This window comes from Lepisma saccharinum, chromosome 6 (assembly GCF_977018435.1).
Source record: "Lepisma saccharinum chromosome 6, izLepSacc3.1, whole genome shotgun sequence".
Lineage (NCBI taxonomy): Eukaryota > Metazoa > Arthropoda > Insecta > Zygentoma > Lepismatidae > Lepisma > Lepisma saccharinum.
Window position 1 is genome coordinate 54,841,151 of NC_139234.1, and position 11,923 is coordinate 54,853,073.

An 11,923-nucleotide genomic window follows, 5' to 3' on the forward strand; every position below is an offset into this window, starting at 1 on the left:
ACCATCCCGATACGAAGCACTGGTGCCACTTTTCAATTCAGAACGAAACATTTATAACAACATTTTTATGACTATACGATACTTTTAGAGACGATTTTAAATCCTTTATCGTCAGTAATTGGTACGTAACAAAAATATGTGCATTTGCTACCCAAACCACTTAAAGCTTCTTTTTAAAGTCGAAGTTTAACAATGAATTTTGTGTAACATTATCTTGTACTAAGTGCACGTCTGTCATTTACATGTCCTGCAACGAAAATAAATTATAAGCTTCTATTCGAATATTTTAGTTTACAATTAGTTTGATATTAGCTTCCTATTTTCCTTTATTGAATTAAAATTTATAATAAAGGTTACATTATGCTAAAGGTTGTATTCATTTTCTACTTACCCCATATAGAGTAATTCAGCATTGCCATTCTCTTCTTTTATAGTTATGCGTACTTTTATCTACTTTTAAACTACCATTAATGTTATTTCCTACATTAACAATTCTTCGTTTACTAATTTGGTAATTATGCGATATAGCCCGAACGTATTTATTCAAATTTACAGGAGAAACTACTTACTGAAATCAGTTTCTGTAGCATTGTCGAAGTTCTTGGAGGTATTTTCTTTCGCGGAAACTGAAAACTTCACCATAGAATGCTGCAGAACAACAGAAATAATCACTTTTTATGTAAGGAATTTGCATTTTCTGTAAAGCGACAACATTTTGCCGTTGTTTCCATTATGTACCTGCAGATGGTGCGAGCGTCGAAAGTCACACGGTCTCGCCAGTGTTTCCAAACGTGCTTTTTTTTTTACGAGATTTTTTTAAACTACGCTTACCTAACCTAACCTTGCCAGAAATGGTCCGTGGGGCTATCGTGAATGGTTTTTGGGCTAACGTGAATGTTTTTTGGGGCTATCGAGAATGTTTTTTGGGGCTATCCGTCAATGGTTTGTTGGGCATTGTTGTTGTTTTAACAATTGTAATTAGGCATTTAGGGTGATGCGCGCACACGCACACAAACACTCACATGCAAATTATGAAGTTCTCTATGTCTACAATATATGCTGAACAAAGAGCAGAAAATGGTCTGTTTGCGATAAATTATAAACAAGAGACGCAAATTACTATCAATATTGGAGGGGGACATATTGCTAATTGGATGGGATGAATTCTAGAGATAAGATTAAAATTGTGAATGACTATGATTTAATCTTTCTGGGTGCACTGCAAGAAGTAAGGATTGGTACATGAGTTCTCGAGAAGGGCATGTACGTATAAAGTTCTGTTCTTTAGTGCAATTCTATGTTGCGAATTCTCCATTACTTTCAACTGCAAGAAACTTTATGATCGCTCCAAAAACCTTAAGCAGATTAGAAAAAAGAAAATGCTTCTGTAGCAAAGCGCCGAAGGGTGCCTGGTTGCAGACACCTGTTCTGCTCCTCCCAGACGCAAAGTTCGATAACTCCAAACCATTTGTCCTTGAATATAGATCAGATTTTCCACGATAACTCAGCCGTTAACCCATATATTATCGCACTGTACGCCCGGAAAGAGAGGAAAAAAGGGGGTGACGACCGTTACAAGCTGTGTAGGATCAAATTACATTGGCCCAAAGAGGGAGTGGCCGGGATTCGCGGTGTAGGGATTGGTCCACATCCTTCTGTAGTTGTTGGAATTTTATGGGGTTTCATTTTAGACGCTGCTAATGCCAAGGACACCCACTCCTTCCAGAACTGAAGAGGCGAACTATAAAAGCATCCCTTGTGGTTGTGGTGGCATCATTGTCTTTACTGCAGGTTGAAGACTCCTTAGCTGCCATCATGTACAAGCAGGTGAGTATAGTCTTTGAACTTGGTCACATTGGATTCGAACCTAGGAGTACTGGCGTGCGGTCTAATTTGTGCTTTCAATCTATTGAATACTGCAACCATTGAAGTGGTTGATCCATTTTGCATCACTTATTTGTACAAGCACGGTCACTTCTGGGTTGTAACAATCCCATTGTAAGTCAATAGGAGCATTACAATCCAGAAGTGTCTGAGGCTGTACTTCTTAACTAACCGTAACAAGAGGAAACATCCACAAACTTCATATAATTTACATGAAGTGGCTGAAGAAAAAAAAGGATAGTCGAGCCATGTCCTACACTTGTTGAATCCACAAACCAGGGCATCATAAGTGTAAGAAGAAGGGGGGTCTCCCAGATAACCCAGAAAATGCATTATACCTAGCTGTTTGAGTTTTTGTTTTAAGTCCACTTTATGTACAGATAGACTAATCGAGACTGTACTTACCATTTAGAATGGGATCCGAACCGCCCTGTACCTCCTCCGGGTATTCAACCCGGGACCCATAGGTGTTTCTGTATGATATTGTTATTTGTGTATGTGTATTACTCTGTTTTACATCGAATTTTTGACTAATCGCGACGATGAGGATGCATGATGAATAATCGCAGAGGAACACCCATGCCGAGCCCATGATTCAAACTCGGAATCTTTGGTGGCGAGATAGTGAGTCGACCACTCTACACCCTCGGCCACCATGGCGGCGTTATTATGTCCCAGGCCACCCTAGTGATTCAAAAGTGACGAAGCACATCGATGAACATTTACTTTTTCTGAAATATTTCACGTTTTCCTGCATAAGTTACATTTTCTAAAGAGATGTTCGAGTAATCATTCTCAAACCCAATATGTTGCTATCGTTTAAATAATTGCTATTTATAAACGCATTCCATCTCAAATAAGTAGCAACCTTTGATTAACATTTGCAATGTTTCCTCAAAATGGTGGCAAAGGACCACGTAGACGCTTCAAATGGTTGGTTTAGTACAGTCAGCGGCAAATTTAACAGTAAGCGCATTACCCAATGCCATTTTCATTCATACTCCCCTTACATCCTAGATATTTTTTTTTCATATAGAATTGTACTTAACCTGGAGCAGAAGTTACTCTGTGCTTATTGATCCATCTGTTTCAACTGAAAACTAAATTATTGATGGAATATTTTCTTGGTAATACTTATGCATCCCACTGTACCACTCATTAAGCAAGTTTTATTGTAACCATTGACAGGCCAAGGGTTTTTAATATCTTGAGGCTACTTATTATACAATTTCAGTTATACCTTTAAAGCCAAGTTTTTTCAGATGGTTATTTACATTATTTATACCATTACTGCATTTTTAGAAAATATTATTTTTCGTTTTGTGGCCTGTATATAGCAAGCACCCAGTGGAGGCTTCTTTCACTTTACACCCCTCACACCTCAAATCCAATTTACATCTTGGCCTGACCATTGGTATTTATTTATATCTAAAATACATGCATTTTCCAAATGATGGAATTGAATCCCTCAAAAGCTGGCATTGCAGCCACTGACCCCATAGGAATATCGCCATTTTTTTTAGTTCCTTTTGACTGTCTTTTGTTTTCTTCCCACAGATCCTTGTCGTTCTCGCCATCTTGGCCGCCGCCTCTGCTCAATACTACTTGGGCGCCAGCAGCCCATACTATGGCAACCAGTACTACGGATCTGGACAATACTATGGCATCGGCAGCAACAGGTACTACGGAGTAGGCAGCTACGCCGCCCCATACGCCTACAACACCTTGGGTGGATACGGAGGATACCTGTACGGTTAAATGGTAAGTCTGTGAATGTCTTACTGTGTAACGGACGTTCTGTCCACACAATTGCAGCTCTATGTACTATCCATCAGTTAATGTCAAATGTATGCATAAAATATTGACTACCATTACACAGCCACAGCAACATCTACATGTCAATATAATATATATACTATCATGATTTTCGGTATTTTCTGGAAAGTAGGGAAGAGGTCTTTATAGATATTGATTTCTAATTTTAGTTCATTTACGCCGCATCTGATAACCCTTTATGTTAATCGTGACGATGAAGATGATAAATTTACGATCGGCCAAACACAACGATTCATTCATACTTAAACCAGGATTCGAACTTAAGACCCTTGTTATAGCGTGTTATATTAACCATTTCACCACAAGGGAAAGATTATGGGTTTGTTTTATAAAAGTAAATTTAAAGTCATGTAAAAAAAAAAAAGATTACACAATGGTGTATTATTTCCTTCATATCTCATAAAGTTAAGGGGCACTTAGGGCCCCCCTCAAAAGTTTCTTTATAATAGGTTAAGGATTAAGTTTAGGAGCATTAAAAGTTTGCCATGTTTTATACATTATTCTATTCTAGATTTTCATAGTTAAATGTTACCACTCTTCATTCAATAACCGATATTAAGAACTCACACATGTACTGCACACACACTTATTAATTACTGTGACTTGAATTGCAAATATTAATTTAACAATTCCGCTTGATTTTAATGGCTTCGTTTATAATGTAACAAGCCGGCGTCCTTGGCACTACGAAACCAGACGTCCAGGGTTCGAAACCCGGCTTGGGCATGGTGATCTTTGTGAGTGTCCCTTCATCAACTTCATCATATCATCACTCATCTTCATCTTCGCGATTAGCCAAAAGAAGCAGATAAGCGAAGTAAAATACACCAAATGAATCAAAGAATAGATTATAAAATAATGTTAAAGTCGTCCCCTGTATATAGTCTGGGTTGTAATGATCCAATTTAAAGTCAATGGGGTTGTTACAACACAATAATGTCGGTAACTGTACATTGCAACAAGCCATGAGGGTTCATGGGGAGGTGTACGAGTAGGTAGAGCGTAGGGGTTCCACACTTTCAAGATCTCGGCCGAATGTGATGTCAGCATCATGCTCCGGCCACCTTTATCTCTCCCAGGATTAAAAGCTAGGTGAACTCCAGAGCCACCGTGCGCAGAACCATGTTCTGAAAATATTCCACCTGAGACCACCAGCTATCCCGAAAGGGTCTCCTGTGTGACAGTCAACTCACACTTTCAGCTAACCGCTCGGTGTATAGTGATGATGAGATGACAATGAAGGGACATTTACATAGTGTACAGGAATGTACTCGGGGGGGGGGGGCTGATACATTTAATACATATACATGCCCGGTCGAGACTCGAACACGGAACTTTCGACGGAAGATCATGAATCAACTAGCGAGGGAGGCCATTTGAGCATTTCGTCCATCTTCGGGCTTAAAAAGGCTTTCAAAAGTTAATCTAAGATAGATTTGACCTTGTCACAAAGTACGCGTAGTATAGTAAAAAAATTCAGAATCAAAACTTGATAATCTTATTTGTTTTCTTGTGTCTTTTCAGATTCGACTCGCTTTTGGACTTGACCACGTTGTGTTCTTCAGGCAACCAGCAATCAAAAAATACATAAAAATCTGTTGTTTCTTCCTATGACTAAATAAAACACTATTTTTCTACAAAGATATTCTTATTTTTACGTGTTTATACTACCAGTAAACGAACTAAGGGTTATGTATATAACTGTATGTGCTTGAAATTGAAAAAGTGACACTTAATGACTGGAAGTGTCTGAGGTAAAAATACTCTCATTCTTCTTTGTGATAATTTTAAATTTTATATATGTATGTATGTGTGTGTGTGTATATATATATATATATATATATATATATATATATATATATATATATATATGTGTGTGTGTGTGTGTGTGTGTGTGTGTGTGTGTGTGTGTGTGTGTGTGTGTGTGGGTGGGTGGGTGGGTGTGTGTGTGTGTGTGCGTGTGCGTGTGTGTGAGAGAGAGAGTTTCTTGTCTAGAAAAAGAAGCATAGGGTATATTCTTAGAAAGCAGATGCTTCAAGAAATGAGAAAAATTCACAGAAGGTTCGTATGTTTATGTGTGCAAGCGAAATTTGAGCAACTTTTATTCGATGAGGAAAAAAATGTTCCTTATGAATTTTGAAATCAAATTACTTCTAATTATATATGGTAAATGGTAATTACCAAGTTTTTTTTTTCCAAAACAGGCAGGAGACAGTTACCCACTCATTACGTAACTGTTATAAAACCTAGTATTTCACTTGCTATCTCTTTATGCGGCATGTCGGCAAGCAGCCAAGACAACGTGCCAAGGTGGAAAAAAAATCCACATGTGAGAAGACATTGCAATTTTTTCTCTTGGCACTGTACGTGCCTCGAAGCTCCGAGTATTTTCCGAGCAACGTGCATTTGGAATTCCTTCCACATGCCCTGTATGCATTCAAAAAGCGTTAGCGCGATGATGCATTAGAGGTGACATTCCCATGTATACTTGCAGACAATGATGATAGCTCTGTTGTTCTTCGAAATACCATTCGGCATTATTGAGGTGCAAAGTAAATATACTGAATTTGCTTCTATATAAATGAATATATATGGTAGGACTGGATTTACATGATCTTCAACCTCAGACCTCAATCTGTAAAGGGGTCTCTGCTAAGAAAATACTTTGAAGGGAACATAAAATAATAATAATAAGTAACAAACTGCATACTTGAAATGTAAAATATCAGGAATAAATAACCATTTAATATGAATTGACCAGTATGTTGAATGCTGGACTCACGACCTCTCATCGTCTGTCGCATGTTGTCTTGGCGTGGACATGGATGTTCCTTTATGAGTGTCCCTCATAGATGGCGCCAGAGGGAAGGAGAGGGGGTAGGAGGCTTACGGCCTCTGGTCGAGCCGTTAACCTCTTTCTTGCACATCCAGCAAACAGGAAATATCCATTATTTTTTTTATTGATTGATTTACTTTATTTTACTTAGCTTTTATACCATTTAGGCTTATCGTGAAGATGAGGATTATTGTGATAAGGTGAAATTGATGGAAGGACTGTCACAAACATGTATGGACAGCACAAAACACTGGTCTCATAGAGAATTATACTGGCCGTGAGTTCAGTCACCAGAGCCTCGTTAGTCTGGAAGAAGAAGTCCGGATGTACTACGTGGAAGTGAGTTTGTCATTTGGGTGTCTTCTGAAATGGTCGCCCTTACACCCTTATCCATTTTTGAATGTGTGTGTATATATATATTTATAAATATGGGCAGGAATGTACTCTAGGGGGCTGATACATTTAATACATATATAAAATGTGTCAGTCTCCCCCCCCCCCGAGTACATTACTGCCCTATCTGCCTTGCCGTCCCTTTTCTTTCATCACTGGTATCCCTTTATCAGTTTCATCTGCTAATCATTCATTCTCATTGCCGTTATTAACCTAAAGGAGCAGAAAAGAGATGCAATATAAGAAAATTGCGAGAGAGACAAAGAAAGAGAGGAAAGAGAAGGAAATGGAGGAAAAGCAATAGAGAGAAAAGTAGAACGGAATAGAAAGAGAGAGATGGGATGGAAAAAAGGCGAGTTTCAAAGGTCAATAACAAAGACTAACTAGAAATATTATCGAGTATTTCTTCATTATAAGCAGGGTACAGTCAACGAATTTACTGTCTATTTCATACAGCGTAATTGGTATGCACTAATTAGAACATTTTGTAAAATAAATTTAAAAAGTCTTCAATTTCACTAAGTAGAATTAAGACAAATAAAACGTAGTAACCGAACAATCTACTTGGACAAAAATGCAGTACAAAGAAGTGAATTGAAGATAGATAATTAAATAAATGAATAAACTTAGGGAAGAACAAAATCTCAATGCTGCAAATTCTATCAGAAAGTACTTGCAATTTCAAGAAGTTAGATCAGTTAGTGAAAATTTGGATGACGTAGGACCGAAAAGTAGGAAGAAATGTCCAGCGATGTTAATTACGAGTACATCGTGACTGACCATTCCGTTCCGAGTTTTGATGGAAGAGGAATTGACCACAGCCGGTTCGCCTTCGTGAAGGAAAGATCCTTTCACTTTCGAAACCATCCTGTTCTAGGAGCGGCCGAGCGTCTTACAAGAACAATGCATTTGTTTTGGGTGCTTGTTTCTCTTGCCGGAAGGTAAAAACACATAAGCTCGTATAGATCCACCAGAGTATCTGCAACTGTAACCTTGAAGCCATGGCGCTGGCAGTGGTGGCGTTCAGACTTTCCGGATAGGGGCGATCCTATTCGAAGCAGGCCCCTAGCTAGAATTGATCTCCAGGGGGGGGGGGGGCTCACGGGTTATCAGGGGGGCTTTGTAAACCAAGTCAATTTTTCGAAAGTTTAACAGTGTTAAATGAAGGTAAATTATTTGTGTGTGTGTGTGCGGGGGGGATTAAGTTAATATAAACTTTAGAATAAAACATCTCTTGAAGTGTTAATTGCTATTGACATCATCCCTTATTACATACTACACACTACTTTTGATGATACAGATATTTATATCATACAAAAAAAAATGCACAATATTCAATCATAGTGCCTACCGTACATTCCACCCCCAGCTGAAGGAATAAAACTTCCCTTCGTTCCCAAAACTTAGGAGCAGATATGGAAGGAATGTGGATGATGACGTCAAAGTCACAGATTTCTGTCTAAACGGGAGACCGCAACAGGGGCAGCAAAGGTACGGATAAAGAAGATCCTCTGTGAAAGGACATTCTATAGTCTAGAGAATCTTCTAAATACTTGCCGCTACTTCAACTTCAGCTCATAAACAAGATGAAGTTTATGTTCTGTGAATTTATCCTTCACCAAGTTGTGAGCAAAATAATATCTGCCGTCTACATTTTCACTCTTCACTGCAAACAAATTATACAAAATAGTTTTACCTAATGTCAAGGGGAAGCTCAGCCTGGATACGGTCCTGCTTTGCAAGAACTTTCTAAACTCTATACAACCTACTAAATACAGGTTGTCTACAAATGATTGAAGCAGTTTCACCATGTTACTGTACGTGTATTATTGAACATATTGTGAAGTAACTTTACAGTTTTGTAGAGAAACTCAACAAGTTTTGTGACACAAGTGTTCGATTTTCCCCCTCTTCGTGTTTCTGCAGACATAAACTTTATAATCAAGTTCTTCCCAAACGCGATGAAACATGTACCTATCAATTCGATCAAAAGCACTGATGGTACGAGCCCGCAGTTCTGCTAGATCAGTCGGTAATGGAGGCACAAACACTAGATCCTTCACACAACTACCCACACAAAAAAGTCACAGTGAGGCAATGGCAGCAGTTGTTGATCATCATTTCCACAACGACCGACCCATCGATTTGATACTCTGGTGGTTAAGATTTTGTGGACATTGTGATGGAACTGGGTCGGAGCACCATTTACCTGGTGGATAAAGTTCTCACTGTCTGTCTCCAACTGTGGCATGAGCCAATTTTCTAACATGTCAAGATACCCGTATTCTGTAATAGTTGTTCGCTGAAGAAGAAGAGGTCGTAAACTCTAAATTTTGAGATTGTACAAAAAGTATTGAGTTCCGGAAAGTCACGAATATGCTCAACGGCGCCACGGCGAACAGAAAACTCCCGTAACTTGAAATGTGTCACAAAACTTGTTGAGTTTCTCTACAAAACTGCAAAGTTACTTCGTGATACTTTCAATAATACATGTAACATCATGAAACCACTATCAATCATTTGTAGACAGCCTGTACTTTCCGCTATTAGACTTCAGTTCATAAACAAGATGAAGGAATGTGATAGCTGATCTTCGTTCTTTGAATTTGTCCTTTCGTCAAGTTATGACCACATAATATCCGTTGTCTACATTTTCACTTGTCAACAAACAAATTATACAATAGTTTTACCTAATGACCGGGTGCTAACGACAATGCAAGGGGGGCTGACGACGATGCCAGGGAGGGCTGACGATGATGCCAGGGGGGGCTGAGCCCCCCCTGGCCCCTGCCTGGCTACGGGCTTGATTCGAAGACACCCAAATGTTAATCTCCCTTTCACGTAGTACAACCCTGAACTGTGTTTTGCAGACTAGCGAGGCACTGGCGTCTGCACCCACGGCCAGGTGCGGATCCACGGGGAGGACGATGGGGGCGATCGCCCCTCCCAACTGCAACGCTTTTGTATATATTATGTCTAACACTTTTGAAGACTCTAATATTCTATCTTTGAACACCAAGTGTAACAGGCTCGATAACATATTTTTGGAAAGTTTCATTAAGGTGCACTTTATGCTCGTGATAGGCTGGTCGGAATTGGACCTACAGTTTAAATTTGGAACCGAACCACTGTGCAATGCGCCTGAAAAGGGGATCGAACCCGGGACCCATTGAGAGAATAGGTGTTTATTCACTTTAATCCTCGTCTTATCATTCAGCTTACCATGACAATGGGAGGAATTATGACAACAACATGCAATAATAACCATCTTTGCCAGCCCTGTAACCCTTTTTATATATACGTATATATAACATGGAAGTCAGCTTGGCCCCTGTTTACAGTACTATATATTGTTGATATAAATAGTGCAAGTGAATCTTAGAATTGATCCTCGGTTTCTAGGTGGGATGAGGTACCAAATATAAATTCGCCCCTCCCAATTGTAACTTCTGGATCCGCCACTGCTCACGGCCAGTATAATCGTCCCTGGGGCCTGTGTTGTATCGTCCATACATATTTGTGATTGTCCTTTCATTTCATCTTATCACCATTCATTCTCATCTTCGCGATTAGCCAAAAGAGGCAGAAAAGCGAAGCAAAATGCACCAATTCAATCAATCCGGATGGTTGTTAAAGATTAGGGTGGACCACATATTCGAAGAATTATTATTAGGATCACATGATAACAATGTGTATATTATTTTACATGCATATATACGTATATATGTACGAATGTTTGTAAAATGGTATCCACATTGCTATTACAGGGTCCAAATAAGGAAGGCTCCTGTCATCGTATACACTTTATTTTTATCATGAAATTAGCCAATTGCATTTTGACAGAATGGGCCTCTAGGTAGGCCATTGCCCACTTTGACCCATTCTGGGCAGTGGGATGGAACTTAACCCTTTAGGGTAAGAAAAGTTCAATGGTTTCAGGACAGGGGAAAGGGTTACTGGAACACATGTTCTTCCCTTGCATTGCTGCAATGGAGTGTGTGAAAAATAACAGTAATATTCATTATTGTTACTATTAACTTTAAAAATAATACCTTTTAATATTATTTGCTAAAACGATAAATGTATTCATAAATGTAAAGCAACAAATTCATAAGAGGGGTGACATGGGCGTAACTTCGGATCTAAAGGAGGGGGTGCAGAATCGAACTTTGGGCTTACCATTGAAGGGGGGAGGGGAGAATTGAAAAGCTTTGCATCTCATAATAACAGAGCTCAGAATTATTTGCTAAGTAACTGTTAAATTTATTACTGTTTATTCTTTTTCTCCTCATGGTGCCCTATATTTGTAAATTTTAATAAACCTGCCAAGTTACGCCTATGGATGTACACCAATTCAAAGATGCTGATTTCGTAATTCCCCCATTAAATAGTTGCACGAAAAGACGGAGTTGATTGATTGGTTTGGTTTTAATTCGCTATTCTGCCACTTTTGGCAAATCTCTAAGACGAAAATGAGTGATATGATGGAATTGATGGATGCACACCCACAAAGGGGTCGAACCTGGGCACGGTGCTAACTACTCCGCCACGTTTTTGATGAACGTAATTAGTAATGCATTTATAAAGATCCAGCAAATGTTAATTTAATTTTAATTTTGATTCTATAACACATTTTCTTTTGCAAAACAATAAAATGACTAATTATTGTGTTGCAGAATACATGGCAATTGATTAAAAATAAAGTAGTTATCAATAAACCAGCAGTAAATTATGTATATGGGTAAATGGACCATTCATTACATACGTTTTCATTATTTTAATGCTTCGTTATAATTATTGCTTTATATAGCTATGTACATATATATTTCATTCGTATACTGACGGCTGACATTGGTCATTCTTTACATATTATAAACACAAAAGTAATTACTAAAGGAAATCTAGAAACCGTAGTTGTGAAACTGGTTTCACAGCTGAACGTGCCATAAAATAAACTCCTCTGCTAAGAAGACA

The 11,923-nt window shown here is 38.6% G+C and overlaps 1 long non-coding RNA gene across 1 annotated transcript; it reads left to right on the forward strand.

Annotated features, from left to right (window-relative positions):
- The first annotated feature begins 1,683 nt into the window (after window positions 1-1,683).
- On the forward strand, window positions 1,684-5,361 carry LOC145989398 (uncharacterized). Its single transcript, XR_014441835.1, has 3 exons — window positions 1,684-1,827; window positions 3,442-3,645; window positions 5,245-5,361. It is a non-coding gene; the product is annotated as an uncharacterized LOC145989398 (long non-coding RNA).
- The last annotated feature ends 6,562 nt before the right edge of the window (window positions 5,362-11,923 follow it).